This window comes from Alexandromys fortis, unplaced genomic scaffold (assembly GCF_014885135.2).
Source record: "Alexandromys fortis isolate MF-2015 unplaced genomic scaffold, M_Fortis_MF-2015_v1.1 scaffold_175, whole genome shotgun sequence".
Lineage (NCBI taxonomy): Eukaryota > Metazoa > Chordata > Mammalia > Rodentia > Cricetidae > Alexandromys > Alexandromys fortis.
The window spans coordinates 480,031-502,908 of NW_026068065.1; the positions used below are offsets into that span (position 1 = coordinate 480,031).

Genomic DNA, 22,878 nt, shown 5'->3' on the forward strand with positions numbered 1-22,878 from the left:
GCTGGCCTTTTCCCTTTCTAGGGGCTCCTCCGCGCACCATGTTTCTTGATTGCCCATCTTCACAGCACCTACACTGCGCCCTTAGGTCTTCTCCTGATTTCTGCTCTAGTTTGCAACAAGAGTGGGGTGCCTCCTCTTTCACCCCCAAGACACTCCAACTACCAATACTAAGAGAAAGCCTGGCCCCAGAAGAGGAAGTCTTCTTCCTGTCTGTCAGAAACAAGTGGGCCAGTACTCCCTTCACGGAAATGGAACATCAAAAGTTTTTGGCTCTACCTGGGGCTCAACAGCACTGCCTACTAGGAGTTCCTTACTGGTTCAGTTTATAATACTCTGGAAGCTTTTCTTGACCCCTCCTTTAACCTAACATGCCTCCTCTCCTGGTGCGTGAAAGCCCACCCATTAAGCTAGTCATTTCTTTGTGTTAATCATTGCTTTTGCCTAATGATCCCCCTTTGAACATCAAAATATCCCTGGGAGGGAAAGCTCTTTGGCTTCCTAAACAAAGGACAGAGGGAAGCACAGAGAGCTTTCAAACTCTCCGGATGAGATCGGGGCATAAATTAATTCTGACAGGCTGCAGAGTTAACCAGATAAGAGAAAAGAGGAATGCGCTTATCAGTGTAATTATTTTCTTATTTTATCTTCTCTCTTCTTCACAGTCCTGGAGCATACAGGAGCCAGTAGGCAAAAGTTTAAAGATGCATCTTAATGACTTTTTTTCTTTTTTCCTTTACATTTTAAAAAAAGTTTTATTTATTCTATGTGAATGGGTGTTTTGTCTGCATGTATATCAGCATGAACCTGGGACCCCCAGAGGCCAGAAGGGAGCATCAGATCCCCTGGGACTGGAGTTACAGATGGTTGTTAGTGGCCATTTAGGTGCTGGGAACCCGAATCCTCTGGAAGAACAGCCATGGTGTCTAAACTGACGAACCATTTCTGCGGTTCCTAATGACTTTTCTGTGGATACACAACCCTGAAACTCCTGTAACCACGTAGAGCCAATACTAGAGTCCTCCTGGGAGTGCTGACTCCTGTTGCCATGGTTGAGTTTTGTCTGATCTCCAGTCTCATATAAATGGTCCTGTATGGGGTCCTAGTTTCATGAAACTCTTCAGGGATTCACACATACTCTGGTATATACCAGTGACATGTCCATTTCAGACATGGTAGAGAATTATATGGATGGATTACAATTTCTTTGTCATTTTTCCTCTAGTAGACATTTGGACCATTTTTAGTTCTGGAATATTTTTACTAAAGCTTCTGTGAATGTTCTAGTATACAATTTTATCTACCTAGGCACTGATTTTTTTTTCTTGGATAATATACCTAGAAGTGGGATTATTAGATGGCAGGAATATATCAAATTTTACTAAAATCTGCCAGAGTTCCAAAATGATTATAGTGTTTGTTGTTGTGTGCTGAAACAAGGTCTCCAGGCTATCTTTAAAGGAATCATCCACCTGCCTCAGCCTCCTTCCTGGATGCTTGTTTTCCATATTCCCACTAGCAAACATGTAAATGTTATAGTCATTTCATATCCTTGCAAACACTGGCTGATTTTTAGTCTCTTCAATTCTAGCTCTCCTCGTAGTTAAACATTTTGTAATATATTTGCGTCAGAGGAGTGAATTACTGAGCCAGGGGTCCTAGCAAGAGAATAACGGCCTCATATGAGCGACAGCTGAGAGAGCGGGATTCTGATGAAGTCTTGTTTTGTTTTAACAATAAACCATGGTTAGAAAACTACAACAATATTTTATGTAACTGTCAGCTTAAAAGAAAGCCAGTGTTCAGGACTATACCACCGGGGGTGGGGGAGCTAACCTAGGCTAATTCTGGAATACTCTGGATGGAGTACATTTGAAAATAACACTGTACGCCTACATCTGATGATCCTGCAGGAAAAGGACCGCCTGTGAAGATTCTTGTTTCAAAGCGAAAGAAAGCAGAAGGGATATATTGAAAGGTGTCTAGTTACCGACAGAATTGAGAGAGTCAAGCACCAGGCTTAGCAATGGGCAGGACCCTGGGGGAGACTAGAATGCCAGGAACCATCCATGAGGTCCTCTGTTAGCTCATGGCTGAAAGATCCAGAAAGCCTTAGCAACCGCAGACCTAAAAGAGGCAGGACTCCTAAGGAGGATCAGGCACCTGAATTGGTACCTGGAAGATTACATGGGAGAAGGAATGCTCTGGAAGAAACCCAATACTGTCAGGAAGGTGGAAAAAGTTGCCACATATGCGTGAAGACCCTGGTTGCAACAGCTAACATGTTCACACGAACGTAAGTTTTTGTTGTTTGATTGATTGACTGGTTAGTTGGTTTTTACTTTTTCCAGACAGGGTTTCTCTGTGTAACAGCCCTGGCTGTCCTGGAACTTTCTTTGAGACCAGGTTGGCCTTGAACTCACAGGGACCTGCCTGCCTCTGCCCGACAAGTACTGGGTTTGCGGCATGCGCCATCACACCGGGCCCTAACCTGTTACTAGCAATAGGAGAGAGGAAAGAGAAATGACCTGAGTCTACTGGGTGAATAACAGAATTTGACAAGACTATATGAGATTATAGAATGCTGGGAGTGTAGGTCAGTGACAACGTGATCGGGAAAGAAGAAGAAAAGACTGTGCTCCCCAAAGTTCCCTGGTTTGACATTTTTAGCACGTCCTCCCACTACTGCGGCATCTCCACACAGTGCGGTGAAGCCTATCCAGGAAGTGAAGGTGGAGGCCAGAGGAGACAGGACTTTCAGAAGGGAGCAGACGGCCGTGGCAATATTTATGACTTGGGGATTTCAGTGTTGAGGCCCCTTTTCTCACTCTTTGGTGGTAACACCGCCTCCAACTAACAAGACTGTGACCCTTTAGCCCACGGTTCCCAAAGCCAAGTCATCAGCAGCATAAACTGAGAGAGAGAACGAGCAAGCCAGAGAGGAAGGCGGGGACAAGTGATTGCAGGGTGCAGGAGGAGATTCAGGAGAGAAGATGAAAATATCTGAGTTACATCCATTGCTGGTGGGAATGCAAACTTGTGCAACCACTTTGGAAAGCAGTGTGGAGGTTTCTCAGGAAATTCGGGATCAACCTACCCCTGGACCCAGCAATACCACTCTTGGGAATATACCCAAGAGAGGCCTTATCATACAACAAAAGTATATGCTCTACTATGTTCATAGCAGCATTGTTTGTAATAGCCAGAACCTGGAAACAACCTAGATGCCCTTCAATTGAAGAATGGATGAAGAAAGTATGGAATATATACATATTAGAGTACTACTCAGCAGTAAAAAAAACAAGGACTTCTTGAAGTTTGCAGGCAAATGGATGGAAATAGAAAACACTATCCTGAGTGAGGTAAGCCAGACCCAAAAAGAGGAACATGGGATGTACTCACTCATATTTGGTTTCTAGCCATAAATAAAGGACATTGAACCTATAATTCGTGATCTTAGAGAAGCTAAATAAGAAGGAGAACCCAAAGAAAAACATATAGGCATCCTCCTGAATATTAACCTGCATCAGGTGATGAAAGGAGACAGAGACAGAGACCCACATTGGAGCACCGGACAGAAATCTCAAGGTCCAAATCAAGAGCAGGAGAGAGAGCACAAGCAAGGAACTCAGGACCGCGAGGGGTGCACCCACACACTGAGACAATGGGGATGTTCTATCGGGAACTCACCAAGGCCAGCTGGCCTGGGTCTGAAAAAGCCCGGGATAAAACCGGTCTCGCTGAACATAGCAGATAACTATGTAGTTGTCAACTATGTAGTAGTCATAGGACTACTGAGACCTCAAGAACAATGGCAATGGGTTTTTGATCCTACTGCAGGTATTGGCTTTGTGGGAGCCTAGGCAGTTTGGATGCTCACCTTACTAGACCTGGATGGAGGTGGGTGGTCCCTGAACTTCCCACAGGGCAGGGAATCCTGATTGCTCTTTGGGCTGACGAGGGAGGGGGACTTGATTGGGGGAGGGGGAGGGAAATGGGAGGCGGCGGTGGGGAAGAGACAGAAATCGTTAATAAATAAATATATAAATAAAAAAAAAAGAAAGAAAATGTCTGAGTTACCCCAAGTGGGTCAGCATGCATTTTTATACAACGGGAAGAAAACTGTCTGGACTTATCATGACTATATTACTACATGACCTCAGACAGGTCATAACCTTTGATCCTCTATTTCTCCGCCTATAATACGAAGGGGTTTGGCTGAGTGAGCACAGGAAGCTGGTGCGCACTGCGATCACATCCTTACAGAGATTCATCCATCTCAGAAATAAAGACGGGAATCATGTCAGACTCTCCCCCCCCCCAACTCATCTCCGCTAATGCTCTACTGAAACCCAGGGCTGTACGAGAAAAGCATGTCATCCAAATGACCGTTCTCGGCCCCCAGACGATGCAGCTGTGATTAGCAGAATCTACTTTGCCATAATTGAGCAGGGTAGTTCTAGGAAAAAATTATACAAAATTTCACTAAATGGGCATTCATTTGAAACAAGAGCTTCTCAAGGCTAACCAGACTGCAGGGACTGGCATCCTGCACCAATTACGTAATACAAGTGCCTTCAGTCTCCTTCCAGTTTAGGGGACCTGCCTTTCCAGTTACCAGCCCACAGCCCACTGTAATTTATATTCTTTGTGGTAAATGGCAAACATGCCCAAATTAGTTAAATGGGTTTAATATGTGGTAGCTTTTGAGGATCAAAAAAAAAAAAAAAAATCTGTGACCACTCCTCCCAGGGAGACATCAGCCCACAACATGTGGGCCTAATCTCCATTTTCATTTCTTTGTTTTATTTTTGTTTCTTCCAAATGACTTCATTTTCTCATTGCTGGGGCCAAATGCTTTTACTAAGTGACTACTTCGTACTTATATTCTTAGCAAATGCTTTGTATCTTTTGCATCCCTCCGCTAGCCACCCCAGCTGCCGTCTGCCGCAGGTCTCGGGATGGCGAGCTCTTTATCTTGCCCACAGCTAGCCAAAGGCAGTTCATGCCTCGCCAGCGTCTCAGCCCAAAGCAAACCCGTGACTGCCTCTCCTTCAGTGTCCTTCACAGAGGAAGCCGGGACAAGCCCTGTTGCTAATCCACGTGAGCACACCTGAGCATTTTGAAAATGTGCAAGCCCATCGTTAGCAGCGTGTACAAACAGTGCTTCCCTCAGTGCTTTCCCCTGAAACCCTTCCCAGTTACAGTGTAAGTACTCCTTCGCCAACACATGGAAATGCCTTTGGCACAGCAAGGTTTACATTCGCCAAGAATCCTGACAATCAGGAATAAATAAAAAGTACCTTCCATGGCTCACACAGCATTTTTACTTCCTTAGATTGCCTACATACCCCTTGACTGTTTAAACAAGAATCTGGGGTGACTTATAAACCCATATGTATGACATAACTCTACCAAAATAAGGATGAAACCAAGGCATAAGGAAGGAAAACTCTTCCCAAACAAAACAAGAAGATTTAAACGAGAATATGACAGGTTTGGTTATACAAACATTTTAAAGTTCTAGGCTCAAAGTCCAAGCAATAACCAACAAATAAAATGTTAACATCTATAACCCGCCTCCAAATTCATAAGCGATCAACCATTCAACATGGCCAACAAAAGATACACAAAAACAAATACCTCAGGAGGAACAATGAGAACTCTAATCCCTTTAGCTGTTTCAAATGAAAACAGCATGACAGTTTCACTTGAGTGACAAACATTAGAAGAAACTAGGAGCCGGAACACAGTGCCATACGAGCATTTGGTGTCCCCTAACACAAACAAACAACCCTGCTGCAAAACACCCTGGGACATAGACCCCTTAGAAAACACACATTTTAAATAATATAGGTCTCCTAAAACGATGCGGTAAATTTTATGTGCATTTTTCCAAAGGGCAAGTTCTGCCAGATGAATCTCCTAAAATACTGCAAAGCACCGTCCCTCCATGTGAGTTATATGAGCTATCCATCACTGTGACTTGAAGATGGTCTACTCCTTCTACAAACTTTCTGCTGGCACTGAACCTGCAGGGAGGGTAGACATTCTCGCCATGGTGCTTAGAGGCAGGGCCTTGGGAGGTGACCAGAGTTAGAGAAAGAAATAACTGTGGCTTTACAAGAGAGAGAACAGAATAGCATTCAGTACCAGGAATATGTCCAGGTGTGTTCGTGTAAACATGCATTAACATAGGAAGACACCATATGATGTCCTATGCCACCCCAGGACTCCACTAGCAAGGCCATAACCAGGTATCACCCACTCAGCCTGTGCTATTAGGTCATTGGCAACAGAAAACAGACAAGACATTGTTTCCCTCTCACCATGCAATTACCATACAACCTCAAAATTATATTAGTGGACATTTATCCCGGGAGGCAAAAGCCATAACTGTATTCACATAAAGTATGTACATGAATGCTCATAGCACTCTTTCCCATAATAGCTCCAAATTGAAAATAATTCATATGTTCTCAAAGGGTTGACTGGCCAAGCTCTGCTGCCTCCACATTATAGAATACTATGCAACAATAACAAAGTTAATGAACAAAGCTTGGTGAACCTTAATGAAACTGTAATTAGTAAAAAGCCAATTCTAAAAGTATACAAATAATGTGATTCCATTTAAGTTAACATTCTGAGATGACCGAACTATGTAAACGGAGAACATATGAGGATGAAGGGAAGAGATGGAAAAATAGTAGATGTGGCTACAAAAGGGCAGAATTAGGGGTCCTGGGTGATAAACTTGCTTGCCTTGACTATGACTTGTCAATCTGTGTATGTGATGAAATTTGTGACGAATTAAGCACACAAAGCACATACACACAAATGAGTCTTTAGAACAACAGACAAAGCCTGGAGAAGATGAATGGAGCAGATCAATATCAATAATGAATATCAATAATAGACCACTGTAAAAATTTTTTAAGTTGCTACCATTGAGCTAGGGATACATTAGTGGGTACAATGCTTGCCTAGCATTCATGAAGACCTAGGTTCAAACCCCAGCATAAACCAGGCATCATCATGCATGCCTATAACCCCAATAGGCAGGTAGGAGTGCGGTTCAAGGTTATCATCAGCTGCGAAGTAAATTTAAAGCCCACCTGGAACATGATTCCTTCTCAAAACAAACAAATAAACTACCACCACCAACAACAACAGCAACAACAAAACCCACTGAAGGAACATTGACCTGGAGAAGCAGAGCAGAGGATCTTTCTGAGTCATTTCTTACAAGTACCTGAGAATCTACTGCTACTCTCATAATAAATAGTTTAATGAAAAGTATATAAAATTATTCATATGCAGTAATATGGAGTTTATAATAAACTATTAATAAAATTGTGTCATAAATAATAGAACAAAGACATAGATTCAAATGTAGATAAAGAAATAGAAAATACTAATTACTCTAGAGGGGTAGATGGAGAACGACAAGTTTTTGTCTACATTCTCCTATATTTTGAAGAGATCTATGACCAATATATCTTACTTTGTGATTAAAGCTTATTTTTAAAAAGAGAGATTCAATAAGCAATGATGAGGGCTGATGCATTTTGCTCATCTGGAGTGATGAATACTGTACCACACAAGCTGGGACCAAAAAAAGGCAGGGGAAAAAAAGGAGTATGTTCAGGGAAGTTGGGGTAAAATAATAAAGACTGAAACTCAGAGGGAAGCTATGTAATGATCTGTTCTGTCTCTTTAAGAGACAAGCCACTCCCACTCCCTCCCCCATCTGCTGAGACAGGCTGATCTTCAGCTTCCAGTCTGAGTTCTCTCTCCTTTCCATCTCCCTCTCAGAGAGGCAGCTTTGGTCTCTCTCTCTCTCTCTCTGTCTCTCTCTCTCTCTCTGCCTCTCTCCTCTCTCTTCTCCCCCCCCTCTGCTCTTCTCCCCTTCTCCCTTACCTTCCATAACCCACTTAATAAATATCCAACCTCACTCTGACTGGCGTGCCTATCCATGTCTCTGTCTCTTGCCCTCCTCTGCATGTCTTTCTGCCCAGAACCAGCCATCGCTCAGGGACCTGCAGCCATCCTTGTCTGGGACTGACTGCTCTCAGGGCCTGCTGCCTGCCACCACATGGCCTGCTGCCTGCCACCACTTGGGGACCTGCAGTGTTTCCACTGTCTGCTGCCACTGGGGATCCTGCAGCATTTTTAATAAACCATTACAAGCTAACCGTGGTGAACAGAATAAAATATGGTTTTTATATCCTATCTAGAATTGGGATGGAACAGGGATGGCAAGTGTCAGGGCCTTCTGCTTGGCTCTTCTTACCACAACAGTTTTTAGGGAAGCAATGTGGGGACCCCGCCAGTCTCTTCATGCCATACCTTGGAAAGTTAATCCAATGAGTTTCAGGTCTCATGGAACCCCTGCCCTGTTAGATGAAGCCAATCAAGACTCTAATATCATCTGAATGTCACCACCGTTACTCTTAAGGTAAACCCCAAACAGCATTTCTGGTTGTTCCCCTATCCCCAGCCTCTAGTCACCCTGAGAAATGGTCACTGATCCATCCAACCTTGGGACATTACAGGTGCTCTCCTTACAGTTCTGAGTCTGTGAACTGGATAGGTCTGGAAACTGGATAAAGGGCCACATTTTTCCCTCTAGGGAATTTAATTGGAACTGAAGTTTCTCTCCCTGTGTGCATGAAACACTTTAATAAGCTGTTAGCTCAGTTCATCTCTAGGAACATGGTAATCAGTGAGCTGTTGCCACAAATCCTTGCATCCACTTCTTTGCATGACAAGTAAGTCTGTATATTGTATTTTCCATGTCTCCGGTGGTCCTATTGAAATCAACAAAGCCAATTCTTTGGCAGTAAGACCACTATCTCCTCTGGTGACAGGAGAGTCACCTCAGAGCAACTCTGGGATCTGGTACTCCTCTTACCAATCCATTTTCTCTGCCTTGGTGAAGACCTCTTTAGGTCCCACTGACCAGAAGGTTGTGGCAACTCAACAGGCTATGAACAGCTCCCTTGCAGCTTCACTGTCCTGAGAATGACTCTTACAGTGTCACTGTCCTGAGAATGACTTTTACAGCTTCACTGTCCTGAGAATGACTCTCTTGCAGCTTCACTGTCCTGAGAATGACTGCGGTACAGCTTGACAGTTCTGAGAATGACTCTCTTGCAGCTTCACTATTCTGAGAATGACTGTGTTATAGCTTCACTGTTCTGAGAATGACTCTTACAGCTTCACTGTCCTGAGAATGACTCTTACAGATTCATTGTCCTGAGAATGACTCTCTTGCAGCTTCACTTTCTGTTCGTGCTCCTTCTACTCCTTCAGCGTTACTGTGGTTTACAGACAAGCAGTACTTTGGTATCACTAGGCCATCGGGTGCTGCTCAAGAATTGCTAAATGGGAACCTGCTCCTTAACCAGATCCCTGGGGCATGATGAAACCTGTGAACATTTGCTTCATTCATAGCTGTAGTTCCTAAACTCCGCTGCACATACACATTGTTATGTTTAAATGTAAAAACAGTAACAACTGCAGATTGTTGGAAAACTGTCAAGGTTACCATGGATTCTGGACTCCACACTGATGTAGGCTTCCTCTCTGTAGGCTGTGAATGTGCTTTATTACCATTAGTTAATAAGGAAGCTTTGGCCTATGGTGGGGCAGAATAAAGCTAGGCAGGAAAACTAAACTGAATGCAGGGAGAAAGAAGGCTGAGTCAGGCAGCCACCATGTAGCTGCCAAAGGAGAAAGATGCCAGAACCTTACAAGTAGGGCAAGCCTCGTGGTAATACATTAATTAATAGAAATGGGTTAATTTGAGATATAAGAGCTGGGTAGAAATACACTTGAGCCATCGGTCAAACAGTGTTGTAATTAATATAGTTTCTGTACGATTATTTGGGTCTGGGCAGCCAGGAAACAAAATGAGCAGGCACAGTCTCCACCACACAATATCTATTTAAAAAGAAACTAGGTGACCCCATGACCTTTGACAGAGCAATCAAGTGTCACAGCCTTTGCTCCCCCAATGTCTTATCCCTGTTTACTCTGCACCCCGCACAGTGACAATCAATAGAGTTCTTTAAAGTGAGAAACCACTGAGTTCAGATCTATGTCATTTTCCCATGTTTCAAACATCCCTGTTTTCCACAAGGTTATGCTTGAGCTTGGCAAACACAATCAACCAGCCCCAGATTCCATTTTGAGGATATGTTTCCTGATGCAACTTCCAATGTCAGTTACCTGACTAGGATATAGCAAGAAACAAGCAGCACTATGCTCGAACTGGAGTAATTAAAGAGTGAACTATTTACAGTGGGGTGGAGGGAGAAAGGGGAAGAGGAAGAAGAAAGAAAGGGAAAGAGAGAAAGCAAGAACTAGGCGCTAATAGTACTTAAGAATTACTAATCCAAACTGGGCAGTGGTGACACTCGGGAGGAAGAGGCAGGTGAATCTCTGTGAGTTTGAGGCCAGCCTGGTCTACAAGAGCTAGTTCCAGGACAGGCTCCAAAGCAACAGAGAAACTCTGTCTTGAAAAACCAAAAATAAATAAATAAATAATAGAATTACTAACAGACGTCAAGTGGACGGTGTGCAGAGAAGTTCCCACAAAGGGAAGCAGTGACTTTAGCTCAGGGACTCAGACAGTTTGTGGCAAGCTCAAAGAGGGCAAGCTAAACAGATAAATATCTTGACCTCACTGTCCATATGTTCCAGAGATCCTCAGTGAACAAACTCAGACAGAAGCCAGTGAATACAGTAACCAAGTTAGCCTCTTGGGTAAAGAATGGACCTGGAAGAGAAAACAAACAAAAAATACAAAACTCTTTAGCACGGTAAGAAAAGCCATGGGCCTAGCTCTGAACAAACTAAGTACAGTGTGATCCTGTAAAGCAGGTCTTTAAGTGACTCAGAGGATTAGAGACTGGGCTGTTGTGTGTACTTAGGGGCTCTCAGCATAGGAATGAGGACTTGAGAAGAGAAAATGGTGTGAGAACAGGCTAAGTCTGAGGGCTTCTAAAATTTAAAGGCCAGACCTGGAATGTGGGAGTGCACATCTGGGAGTGCACATCTGTAATCCCAGCATTTGGGAGGCAGAAGCAGGAGAAGCAGGAGTTCTTAGCTGCATAGTGAGTTTGAGGCAATCTTGGTCTAAAAATAAGTAAATAAATAAATGTATGTCAACTAGGAAAAGCTAACAACAGAGAAAAACAGGAAGGCGAGAGAAACCCCAGAGGGGGTGATAGTTTTAAGGTTGGGGAGAGGACTTAGTTTAAAAAGTACTTGCAGGAGGAGCCGAGTTTGATCTCTATGCGGTTGGCATTGTAAGCCCAGAGCTGGGAGGTACAGACCGACTGACTATCTGGGGCTCAGCGGCCTGCCAGACTAGCATACTCTAACTAAGGAACCAGTTCCCAGTGAGATATCCTGTCTCAACAAGAAGATGTTTTGAGAGATGCCTCAGTGGTTAAGAGCACTGGATGCTCTTTTAGAAGACCCGGCCTGTCTATTCCAGCACCTAGATAACCACCTACAACTTGTCTTTAACTCCAGAGCCCTCATTTGGCTCTGCAAGGCACCAAGCACATACACATTGTTCATAGACATATATGCAATCAAAACATTCAAACATTCATACACAAAAAAAATAAATCTAAATAAATAAATCTAAAATTTTTAAAAGTATGGAGAGCTACTAAGAAATGATATCCAAGTTTAACCTTTAACACTCACACAAACCTGCTGTACATACACACACACACACACACACACACACACACACACACACACAAAGCAGCTTCCCCCCATTATCACCACCCACCCACCCAAAAGAGATAGTTAACATTGCTGGAGTCTGCTAAGGAATCCTAAAATAGACCAAGGACTGCCTTCCATGAGATTCAGGATCCTGGAGGTCACTTGGTACTTAGAGAAAGACACTGTTAATCAAAGAGTAAGGGACAAGGTCAACTGGAGGAGCGGTTAACTAAGGGCAAACTGTGGCACTTTAGAGTGAAGAGGAGGAGAGAGAAAGCTCAAAATCAAAGTTGGCCTCCAGGAGTGGGATTGTGCTTGTTTTCCAGAACCCAAGTGTTAGCGCACACTTGCAGCCTGATGGAAAGAACTCACTGAAGATGGACAGGTGAAAGAGGGGAAAGGATAATTAATAATATACTGCTGGGATAATCTTTTTGTATACTGTGTGAAGATGTGTCTCTGTTTATCCTCATCTCCCTAAGGCACATTCTGATTGGCTTAACAAAGAGTTGAACAACCAATAGTTAGGTAGGAGAGGATCTACAGAACTTCTGGGGAGAGCTAGGAACTCTGGGAAAGAACCTGAGGCATGAGATTTGCAAATCAGAAAAGGAGGAAGTCAGATAGACAGTACTGAGGAGAGCTAACAAGACATGTGACAGACGTAAATTAACATAAACAGATTAATTTAAGTTTTAAGAGACAGTTTTGAATAATCCTAAGCTAAGGCCAAAGTTTCATAATTAATAAAAAAGTCTTCATGTCATTATTTTGGAGCTAGCAGCCCAAAGAAAGACCAATTACTGTCTTAGTCTTTGCTCTATTGCTGTGACGAGACACAATAGCCAAGATAACTCTTACAAAAGAGATTTAATTGAAAATAAATTAAACTTAATTTAAAGGAATTTAATTGGGGGCCTGCTTACAGTTTCAGGGGTCCATTATCATCATGGCAGGGAGTATAGCACAGGAAGCATGATGGCAGGCACCAGTGGTGCTGGAGAAGTAGCTGAGAGGTACATTCTGATCTACAGACAGAAAGAAAGAGAGAAAAAAAAAAGACTGGCATGGGCATTTAAAACTTCAAAGCCTACTGGGCCGTAGTGGCACATGTCTTTAATCCCAGCACTCAGGAGGCAGAGGCAGGCAGATCTCTGTGAGTCTGAGACCAGCCTGGTCTACAAAGTGAGTTCTAGGACAGACACCAAAGCTACAGAGAAACCCTGTCTCAGGGGGAAAAAAACTTCAAAGCCCACTGCTGGAGACACACTTCTTCTTTTAAGGCCACACCCCCTGATCCTTCTCAACTTGTGCCACTCCCTGGTGACTAAGCATTTATATCTATGATCTGTGGGGGCCATTCTTATTCAAACCACCACAGGATCCATGGCTCAGGAAAGAGACTGGTCCTACAAAGGAAGAGAATCTTTTCTCTTTTTTATCAGAAAGTAAAATCAAAGGATGGGTACACATGTAGAGTGGCTCATGGTTCAGGTAACAGGAATGAAAGTAATGACTGCCCAGGGGCTTCTATTTTTCTCTTTGTGGGGAAAAGGCATTTGCAAAGAAAACAATGAGATCTGAGTCCAAAATTCAGAGAAGCACCAAACATTTGAAATGGACTTTGAGGGTCCAAAGAATGAGAGATAAGGGAAGAACAATGGGATTCCCTAGAGTAGATGTTGTTTAAGAGGCAGCATTTGTAAATAGATGATTTTGCCCCTACTGCCTGGTCCCAAATAATTACACAAAGGCTTAATACAAGTTATAAATACTTGGCCAATAGCACAGGCTTATTACTAACTAGCCCTTACATTTTAAGTTAACCCATATTCTTTATTTTCACTCTGCCACGTGGCAGTACCTTTATTAGCATGACACATTCATCTCTTGCTCCCTCTATGTCTGGCTGGCAGCTCCTGACTCTGCCCTTTTCCTTCCCATCATCCTTAATTTGGTTGCCCTGCTGATACTTCCTGCCTGGTCGTTGGCCAATAGCATTTTATTAAACTAATTCAAGTGTCAAATTTTTACACTGTACAAGAGGATTATTCCACAGCAAGGAGTGGTGACATGTAGGGGAACTTCCAGCCTGGGGAGTTTCTCCAGGCATACTTTGCTGTCTAGGAGGAGACTTAAAATATATGGTTGAGTTCTGAGATATGGTGGATATAATAAAAGAACAAAATGGAGCAGGGAGTTTAGGGTACTGGCAAGATAGCATTTGACACAATGAACCATAGATCATAGTATGGTTTCAAAAAAACAAAAACAGTGTGTATTAATGGACAAAGGAGAACATTGTATAAGGGTCACTAGGGGCCTCAGTATGGTCAGGTAAGCAAGCAAGGAATGGCGGTCAGAGTTAGCAATTTGAGAGATGATTATGTCCAGTACAGAACCAAGAGCTAGGAGCTGGAGGTGTTGAAGAATTAAAAACTGACAGAACAGTGACCAGGTCAATTTTAGGTACAAGGACTTCTCCCAGTGGGGAGTGAGGAAATGCTGAAAGCCAAGAGGAGAAGACCTCTGGCAAGGAGAGGGAGTATCCAGGCTAGTGAATATGGACAACAACACTTGGGATACAGAGGGGAGGCCATATGACAGCAATGTTCTGGGGCTGTACCAGGACCCAAGAAACAGCATCTCTGCTTCCTGATCTTGGTGTGCAGCACCAGGGCTGCAAGAAAAGCAATGCCCCCTGGGTAAGGACAGCTCCAATTCAGGCAAAGAAACAAAGGCAGTGGAAGAGAAGATCACAAAGGGTGAGATATCCAGGCCCCAACCTGCACAGAGACAGCAAAATGGTTAAAATGTGTGGGTCATGGGTTGTGAAAGAAACACCATTAGAAAAGCTCCTGACTCACAGTCTATGTCCAAAGGCATGGTTCCTGCTCTGCAAAGGTAGGTAGCCTACATGCCCTTCAGTGACTCTGCACAGTCTGGCCCCAGAGAACAATGCCTAGCCAGCAGTATTTTCTCCATGCACAGGACTGACTGACCTTGGGTCTCTGCAAACTAATGTTTGCTAAACCTGGCATGATATTTACCTTTGTCTTTTTATTTCTTATTTTGGCAAACAATCACTGCCACCATCAACAACACCATCCCAACCTCCATCTCCACCTCCTTCTCCACCTCCATCTTTACCTCCAGCCCACCTCCATCTCCATCTCCAGCCCACCTCCATCTCTACCTCCACCTCCATCTCTACCTCCACCTCCATCTCCACCTCCACCTCCATCTTCACCTCCAGCCCCACCTCCATCTCTACCTCCAGCCCCACCTCTCCATCCCCATCTCCACCCTCCCACCACTACCACCACCAACACCAAACCTTGCTTACAGCAAGTATTACAGGGGTGGGGGTGTCCTGTCTGTCTCATGGGTCATTTGACCTTGAACTTAATATTACAGTCACCCAGTATTCTCTGTGATATTCTTTCTCCTTTTCATTTTTCTGGGGATATCTATTCCATTGTTCACCCATGCTAAGCCATGGGGCAATGAAATGGACTTGACACCTGGAGCATCTCCAAAGTTACCAGGTTATGTGCAGGGTAAGTGATACCTGTTACTAATAAAATTGCCACAGAGCTAGCTTCCAAGACTTTTGGTTACACCAATGATAAACACATTTTGCAGCTAACCTTAAGGAAAACGAAAGCACAATGAAACCTTGTCTAAGAAAGTAAAAAAAAAAAAAAAGAGAAACAGGTTGGTGTGTAACTGGTAAAACTGAACTGACCAGTTTTTCCTTCACCTCCTTCCCAAGTCTTTTATGTCTTATTGTAATGTGATTGCCAATTCTCTGACTGTGGGCTGTGGTCTCTGTTGTTGAAGAGACAGTGAGTGTCTGCCATTATTCTTTTCTCACTGGTTCTCCAGGAAACGCACTGATGCAGCAAAACAGATTGGCCAATTTAGAATGCAAATTCAACTGCGCATGGAAAATAAAGCTCAGAGAACTGGTTCCTCTACCAGAAACAGGTTGGTTTAGATTAGTTACGTTAGAAGATATTGCCATCTAGGGACTATTCAACCACAACTCTTCTACCATTTCCAGCTTGTCAAAATCAGTGTCCTGTCTCCCAGTTTCCATTATTGTTGTTTTGAACGTGGTTATTGTAAGAGCCCTGGGGTATGTTCTAGGTGGGACCGTGGGTACATTGAGCCTACATTTTCTCTCTCTCTCTCTCTCTCTCTCTCTCTCTCTCTCTCTCTCCATCTATCACCTATCGATCTACCTACCTACCTGTTTTTAATTAATTTAATTTTAAAGACATGGTCTCACCATGTAGTTCATGCTAGATGGCTTAGAATTTTCAATTTCCTCAAGCACTGGAATTATAGATGTGTACCGCATGCCTGGCTATTGACACCATATTTGATGTTATCCTAAAATGCTTACAAGCTGCTTCTGCATCTAGATTACTTCCTGGATGATCTCAACTCCCCTTGAGGAACTACAAAAACACCCAGTAGTGAGAAAAGCCCCATGATGATGCAGACAGTTTCAAGACTGGCTCTATGGGTTTGCCAGCTTCCTCTTAGTGACATTAAATACTGATGTAACTCGCTAGTTCTGAAGGAGATTTCCTTCTCAGTTACAACCCCACACCATCACAGGTCAATTTTAAGAAGCTAGGAGACACTGACTTGAAGGTTTTCTACCCAAACTTGATCTGGAATGACTTTGCTAGCATCTAAGATCATGTTGTTTGTTTGTTTGTTTTGTTTACTCAATTTAACTTAGCTACATCAGATTAATGTGAAGGCCTTGTATTTCCTAACTATGGGCAAGAGTCTTCTTGCTTCTTCCTTCTGACACGTATGAAGACAGAGACACACACGCATGGCCTGTGGCTCATCAGCCTTCTAGAAATTTGAAGGGAACCAACTTTGAAATGATACTCGTTATCCAGACATGAAAGTGTATGCCTGTGATCCTGCATCTAGGAAGAAAAGGAATGAGTTTGAGACCAGTCTGGGCTACATAGTGAGACCCTATATTAAACAAAACCTTAAAGAAGGAAGTCAGTGATCATGGGGAGAACAACAGAAAGGAAGGAATGTGTGTGGAGTCTCCTGAGATAGCTGTTTGTTATTACATTTGAAACTTTCAGCCCTGCCTGTAGTCACCCTACTACTTAGGATGTAGTCACTCTACTACTTAGGATGCTGACATGGGAAGGTCACAGGTCAAGTGTTTTCTAGGTTATGGCTTAGACTAACTGATAAACCACAGGTTATTGAAGCCCTGGATTTTTTATTTTAATATTTTTCTCTCCCCTTAGATAATACCTGTTGGTCTGTCTTCGGGCACACTGATTATTTCATATGCTGTGCTCATCGTGGCTCCTGACATCACACTGGGTGTCACAACTTTGGGCATTGTAGTCTTCAGTTCCCAGGATTTCTTCCTTCTTCATTTTATAAGATAGGTATTCATTTAGCCCAGACTGACTTCCAACTCTTTTCCCAGACTAGGACAACCATGAACTCCTTAATCCTCCTCCCTCTACTTCCCTGAATGTTGGGACTACCTGCAGGTGTCACCATGCCCTGTTTATGAGGTGCTGGGTATAGATCCTATGCACACTAAGTAAGTACTCTCAACTGAGCTACGTATGCACCAGGCATATTTTTTTAAGCTTCCACATCTCTTGAGAAATTTTATTTACCTACTGCATGCTATATGTATTTTCCCATAACTTCTTAAACATACTTAACATAGCCACTAAGTCTGTTCATTCTAATGGTTGGGCTATCTAGGAGTCTGTTTATTGGCCACTTTTTTTTTTCTACTATGAGTTACATTTTCCTGCTTTTTTAGATAACTAGTAATTTTTAAAATTTTTGTAGACTGAAATTTTAGGGTAATAAGTTAAAGACATTTTAGATGTTCCTCAGAAAAGCTGACTTTTACTTCAGCAAGAAGTCTTGGGGGAGGGGGAGGGAAATGGGAGGCGGTGGCGGGGAAGAGACAGAAATCTCTTAATAAATAAATAAATTTAAAGAAAAAGAAGTCAGATTGCTGCCACAGAGTATTCTGATCATATGAAACACCAGCATCTTATAGAACTTCCGATACAATGTGGCACTACCCTCTGTGTGTGGTTAGGAGCATTTGAAACATGTCAAATGTGACTAAGGAGCTACAGTTAGTGTTTTATTTAATCACATATAAAGGCTACATTGCCTAGAACTGTGTGGAATAATGCAGCCAGGAAGATTTTGTTTGGGGCTTTGTGGGGGAAGGGACTCTATTTAGGATTCGCCTAATTGTTTAGCCCCACCCATCATCACAGTGATGGGCCACCGTGACCTGGTGAGCCACACTCTAGGTGCCACCTGTCCAACACCAGACCCCATCCAGACTTGCAGGCGCTGTTATTTTGGGGAAAATTGGAGAGTTCCCCTCTAATGTTTCCTTTTTGTGAGATTTTCCCCTTCCTCCAACTCCAATCTCTGGCTCCTAGGCTCAGTCAGACTGCCAGTTGTTGCCCTCAATGACATCTCTCTGCCCTGAGAAGCGAACAGAGCTGCCGAAGCCTACATCACAGGAAGCTTACTTCACCCATTCCCTTCGCAGGGCCCGTGTTCCTCCAGCAGTCTGCAGAACCAAACTATGGCAGTTCTTTTTCAGGACCTTGTAACATCCTCTGCTGTCATTATTCTGTTGTCCATCCAGAACGTAGCATTGTCCTTGGCAGGAGGGTTAGTCGGAATTGAGGGCCAGTGAGAAGGCTCAGCAGGTGAGGTGTCTGCTGCCAACCCTGATGACCTGAGTTCAATCCCTGCCGGAGGAGAGGAGGAGAGAATAAATTTCCCCCATGTTGCTTTCTGACCTCACATGTACACCTTGGTAAGAGAGCCCACACTCGAATGAATGAATGAATGACCGAATGAATGACCGAAAGAATGAACAAATTAGCAAGGGGAACAACCCTCTTCATGTAGAAGCTGGAACTGATAAGAGTGAACAAAATTGGGCACTACAATGTGAAGTTTACTTGGACTAGTTACCCATCTTTTTCCCAACCATGCTCTCTCACGTGTCTCTGCAATAAATAGAACAGCTCTTTCCAGGAACTATTTATTGAAGGAATAGTTGAAGCCAAAACCTTGCTTGAGGACTCATTCCTTTAACTATTCTGTCGGTTTAGTTCCGTTTCTTGTTTGTTTTGTTGTCCCCCATTCTAGTGACTGAACCCTTGAGCTCTCTCTAGTCCTGTTTGCTCCTTATTTGGGGACAGGGTTTACTCAGCTTCCTAGGCTCACCATGACTTTACCCCATAGGCCAGCATTCCTTTCATATAACACGCCAGCTTCAGCTTCCGAGTCGGAGTTTCATCAGGTACATAATTTAGAGTGGACGATCCTTTCTGGGAAGTGTTATTGGATGTGGGTTAATGCAAAAGAACAGGAAGTTGTTGGGTGTGTCTGTCTTCTTGCAAGCAATAGAAAACCTGCCATGATTTTAAATAAAAACAAGATTTGTAGCTCGGCCGAGGTTCAGACTAGCGGTAGTGCCTGTTCTCCGGCAGAGCTGGGCTTGGGTGGTATTAGCAGAACGCACATTTTTATTGTGTTATCTTTACACATGAAGGGGTTTATTTTTATTTTTGAGACAAGGCCTCATTGTGCAGCCCTGACTGACTTGGAACTCTCTAAGTAAGCCAGGCTGGCCTTGAACTCACAAGTCTGTTGTTTCTTTCCTGGGAGTGCTGGGATGAAAAGCAAGCATCACTACGCATAGTTGGTGCGGAGATTTTGCTTTCATCTCCAGTTTTCAGATCTGGCTACTGCTTTGTTAGAATCAGCGCCGGCTTCCTAGGGCCCCAAGGGCACAATAGAAGCTCACATCCTCCCAGGTGCCCAAAACTGGAAACAAGGAGAGCCTCTTTCCAGAAAACATCACAGTCTCTCATAGGCTCTGTCTAGACGAATCATACAGCCATGAAATGAGATGAAATAATTGGCCGAGGCAGGGCCCAGATGTTCCACCCACATTCAGAGGAGTTCAGTTACACCCGACCCTCGGGAACTGTGGGTGAAGGGTGGTGTTTTCCTGATGAAAATTTGGCTTCTTAGTTATTAGCAAGGCTGAGGTACATTAATGCAGAAACTGCAACAGCTCCCTGAAAGGGACACGAGAGGAGGATGGAACTGAGGTACCAGGAGGGAGTTAAATGCTTACACATCAGAGCGATCCAGAGCCTAAAAAAAGAAATGCTGACTTTTCCCACTCAGTCCCAAGGCTCCGGCTGCTGGAAGCAGGTGCTGGCCTGGGCCAGTGCTTCATGGCTAGTATGCTTGGGGACCTGCAATGAGTGAAATCCATGAAATTTAGATACCGCAGCGGTATCTTTAAAAGGTATCAGGTGGAGAACGGCTTTTAATGTGGAATCCAGGCCTCCAATTAGAGGCTTGTTCCACTTGCTAAATTTGGTTTGGATTAAATGCCTACTGACCTCTTGTCCCTATAGCGTTTCATCACTGTGATGAATATGTGGGAACCCCCCCCCAACTAATGGCACACAATCTCTATACCATTAGAAGTCTGAATTCTTTCTGAGTTAAACTATACACCCTCCTCTCAGTCCCTTCCATTAGGAAGCAATCCAAGCGGGGGATGGGGAGAGAAGCCAGTGCCAAAGGTAGCAATGTCCCTAACATTCACCTGCCTGAAGTCCCCGAGGCTCCAAACCAATACATTTGGGGTGGACGAGGACACCACTTTTCTCTCCCTCTCCAGAGAAAACATAGAGGACTCCAGAGACTTCTGTCAAGTGCCCTGGGAGCCTTGCTATCCACTCAGTCCTTTTTGGCTGTGCCCAAACACCTTTCAACTAAACGGAAGAGTTTTAATAGCCCTGGACCAGACCTTTCAACTAAACGGAAGAGTTTTAATAGCCCTGGACCAGACTTCCCTTCACCAGACAGGAATGTCCGTGGCTGGATGTGGTGGTGCACGCCTGTAGCCCCAGGATTTAGTCTGAGTTACGTGGTGAGTACTAGGGCAGTCAAACTGCTCCAGAACAAGACCCTGAATTTAAAAGACAATTAGAGCTGGGTATAATGGCTCAATGCCTTTGATTCCAGCACTGGGGAGGCAGAAGCAGGTGGATCTCTAAGTTCGAGGCCAGCTTGGTCTACAGAGTGTGTTCTGGGATAGCCAGGACTACACAGAGAAACCCTGTCTCAAAAAATAGACAAAAAAAGCATAATATATTAATTAATTAAAAGCATCTCTGTCAATGCCTTTCAGTATAATAGTTTATACAAATATAAACACTCATGCACATGCATCCAAAACTTAAGGGTTAAAGGTGTCCCCTCAATATGCCCTGGATTCAGTCCCCAACAGCAAAAAGAAAAAGTTCATACCAGACCTTAAAGATTTCTTGAAAGAGCCGGGCGGTGGTAGCGCACGCCTTTAATCCCAGCACCCGGGAGGCAGAGGCAGGTGGATCTCTGGGAGTTCAAGGCCAGCCTGGTCTACAAGAGCTAGTTCCAGGAAGGCAACAAAGCTACAGAGAAACCCTATCTCAGAAAAAAAAAAAAGATTTCTTTAAAAAAGTTTTACCTTAGAAATTCCCTTGATGAAGAAGAATAACTGGGAGATTCCCAGGGGATGTTAGGCTATTCTCTCAAAATGAGCACACAGGAATGAGAAGAGAAATACTTTTCTTTTGCAATGCTGGGTACTGTGTGGGACCTGGGAAATGCTAAGCAAGCCTTCTAGTGCTGGCCTTGAAAATACATTGTAAAACACGTGTTTAAATGCAGCTTGCAAATGCCACCAGCTTCCTTTGCGTTTTAGGAATACACTTCCAGTACTCTAATTGTTGATCCATGTTTTTTGTTGTTGTTGTTGTTGTTGTTGTTTGAGGAGGAGGTTAACGAACGACCCAGCTCACTTCCCTCCCAGTTCTAGAAGGTGGTCTTTGGAGAGAACCCACTCAAGGAAGCAAACCTGTTCACTGTCTCTGCTGCCCACTGCCCCCAGAGCACCTGCCCCTGACCTCTTTCTCAGCCTTGTTTCCCGGTAACACTACTAGCCAGGTGCTGGGATCTTGGGTTTGCTGGTCAATGGCCTCAGGCAGTTCTTGTGACCCACAGTCTGGGAGCAGTATGCTTCTTTCATTATTCACGCTCTCCTGGAGGTCCAGTTACCAGCGCTGTCCACTGCCAAGGCCACATCGAAACTCGTTTAGCCGGTTTTCTCCTTTCCCTGGGCAACCACACTCAGCCTGACAAAGACCAGAGAGTTTCTGTTCCCAGGACTGAGACCCGCCCCACAACAAGCCTGTCTGTTGTTAATCTCTGAGTCTGGCTTCCTCCCCCAACTCTGCCTTCCCTCTCCACAACCCTCCTGCCTTTTCGTGAGGCTATGGACCATCAGGTTTGAATGCGGTGCTGAGTTGTTGATTAGAACAGCATGTTATTTTCTGAATGTCAAACAACATACGACAATAAGTGGGTATAAAATATCAGGAAAATAAACGTCCGTGGTGCTTCTGCGCAGGAAGCAAAGGCAAAAATGGCTGAACTTTAAAAGCTTCCATGCTTACGAGACGTCCTGGAGTATTAAAATTGATGACGGTTATTAGGTAGCTTTTCAGAGCCGCAAAATGTGTATAGCCGAATCCCCTGGGCTTAGTCGTTTTCAGCCCAGGAGTATTAACTCGGCTGGCTGTGAAGCTGCTATTGTATGCACATAGTATTTAACCACGAGTGCAGCAGGTCCCAAATTAAAACCATATTTTGTTAGCACCACATGTTCCAGCCCGGACAGCATTTATCAAAGGGGAAGCTGCTGGATTTATTGAAGGAAATGAACTTGGCTGGGGTCTGCCAGACTCAACTCCTACAGTGCGGCGCTGAGCAGGGCTGCTGCTATTGGCTTCAGGCTGCTCACTAGCTTTTGGTGGCACAGTGGGCTATGGCCACCTCCCCACAACTGGGCATCAGGGGAGGCTGACAGCTCCAGGCCCCTCTTTTCCTCAAGGACTGGTTTATATTCCCTTCTTTGTGAAGTCTTTGTTTCCTCTACCCAAGGTTCCTTCTCCTTCCTCTGAACAACTCCGATCTATATTTCAGAAGATCCCGGGGGGGGGGGGGGGG

The 22,878-nt window shown here is 44.0% G+C and overlaps 1 long non-coding RNA gene across 3 annotated transcripts in view; it reads right to left on the reverse strand.

Moving 5' to 3' along the window:
- LOC126487634 (uncharacterized) overlaps positions 1–22,878 on the reverse strand; it is a 31,011-nt gene that overhangs the window by 6,518 nt on the left and 1,615 nt on the right. For 2 of the 3 annotated variants that reach the window (XR_007588431.1, XR_007588429.1), the window contains exons 2-3: positions 18,321–18,545; positions 10,684–10,780 (exon numbers count right to left, since the gene is read on the reverse strand). This is a non-coding gene — a long non-coding RNA (uncharacterized lncRNA). The remainder of the gene's footprint in view (positions 1–10,683; positions 10,781–18,320; positions 18,546–22,878) is intronic. The other variant, XR_007588430.1, reaches the window with a different exon arrangement.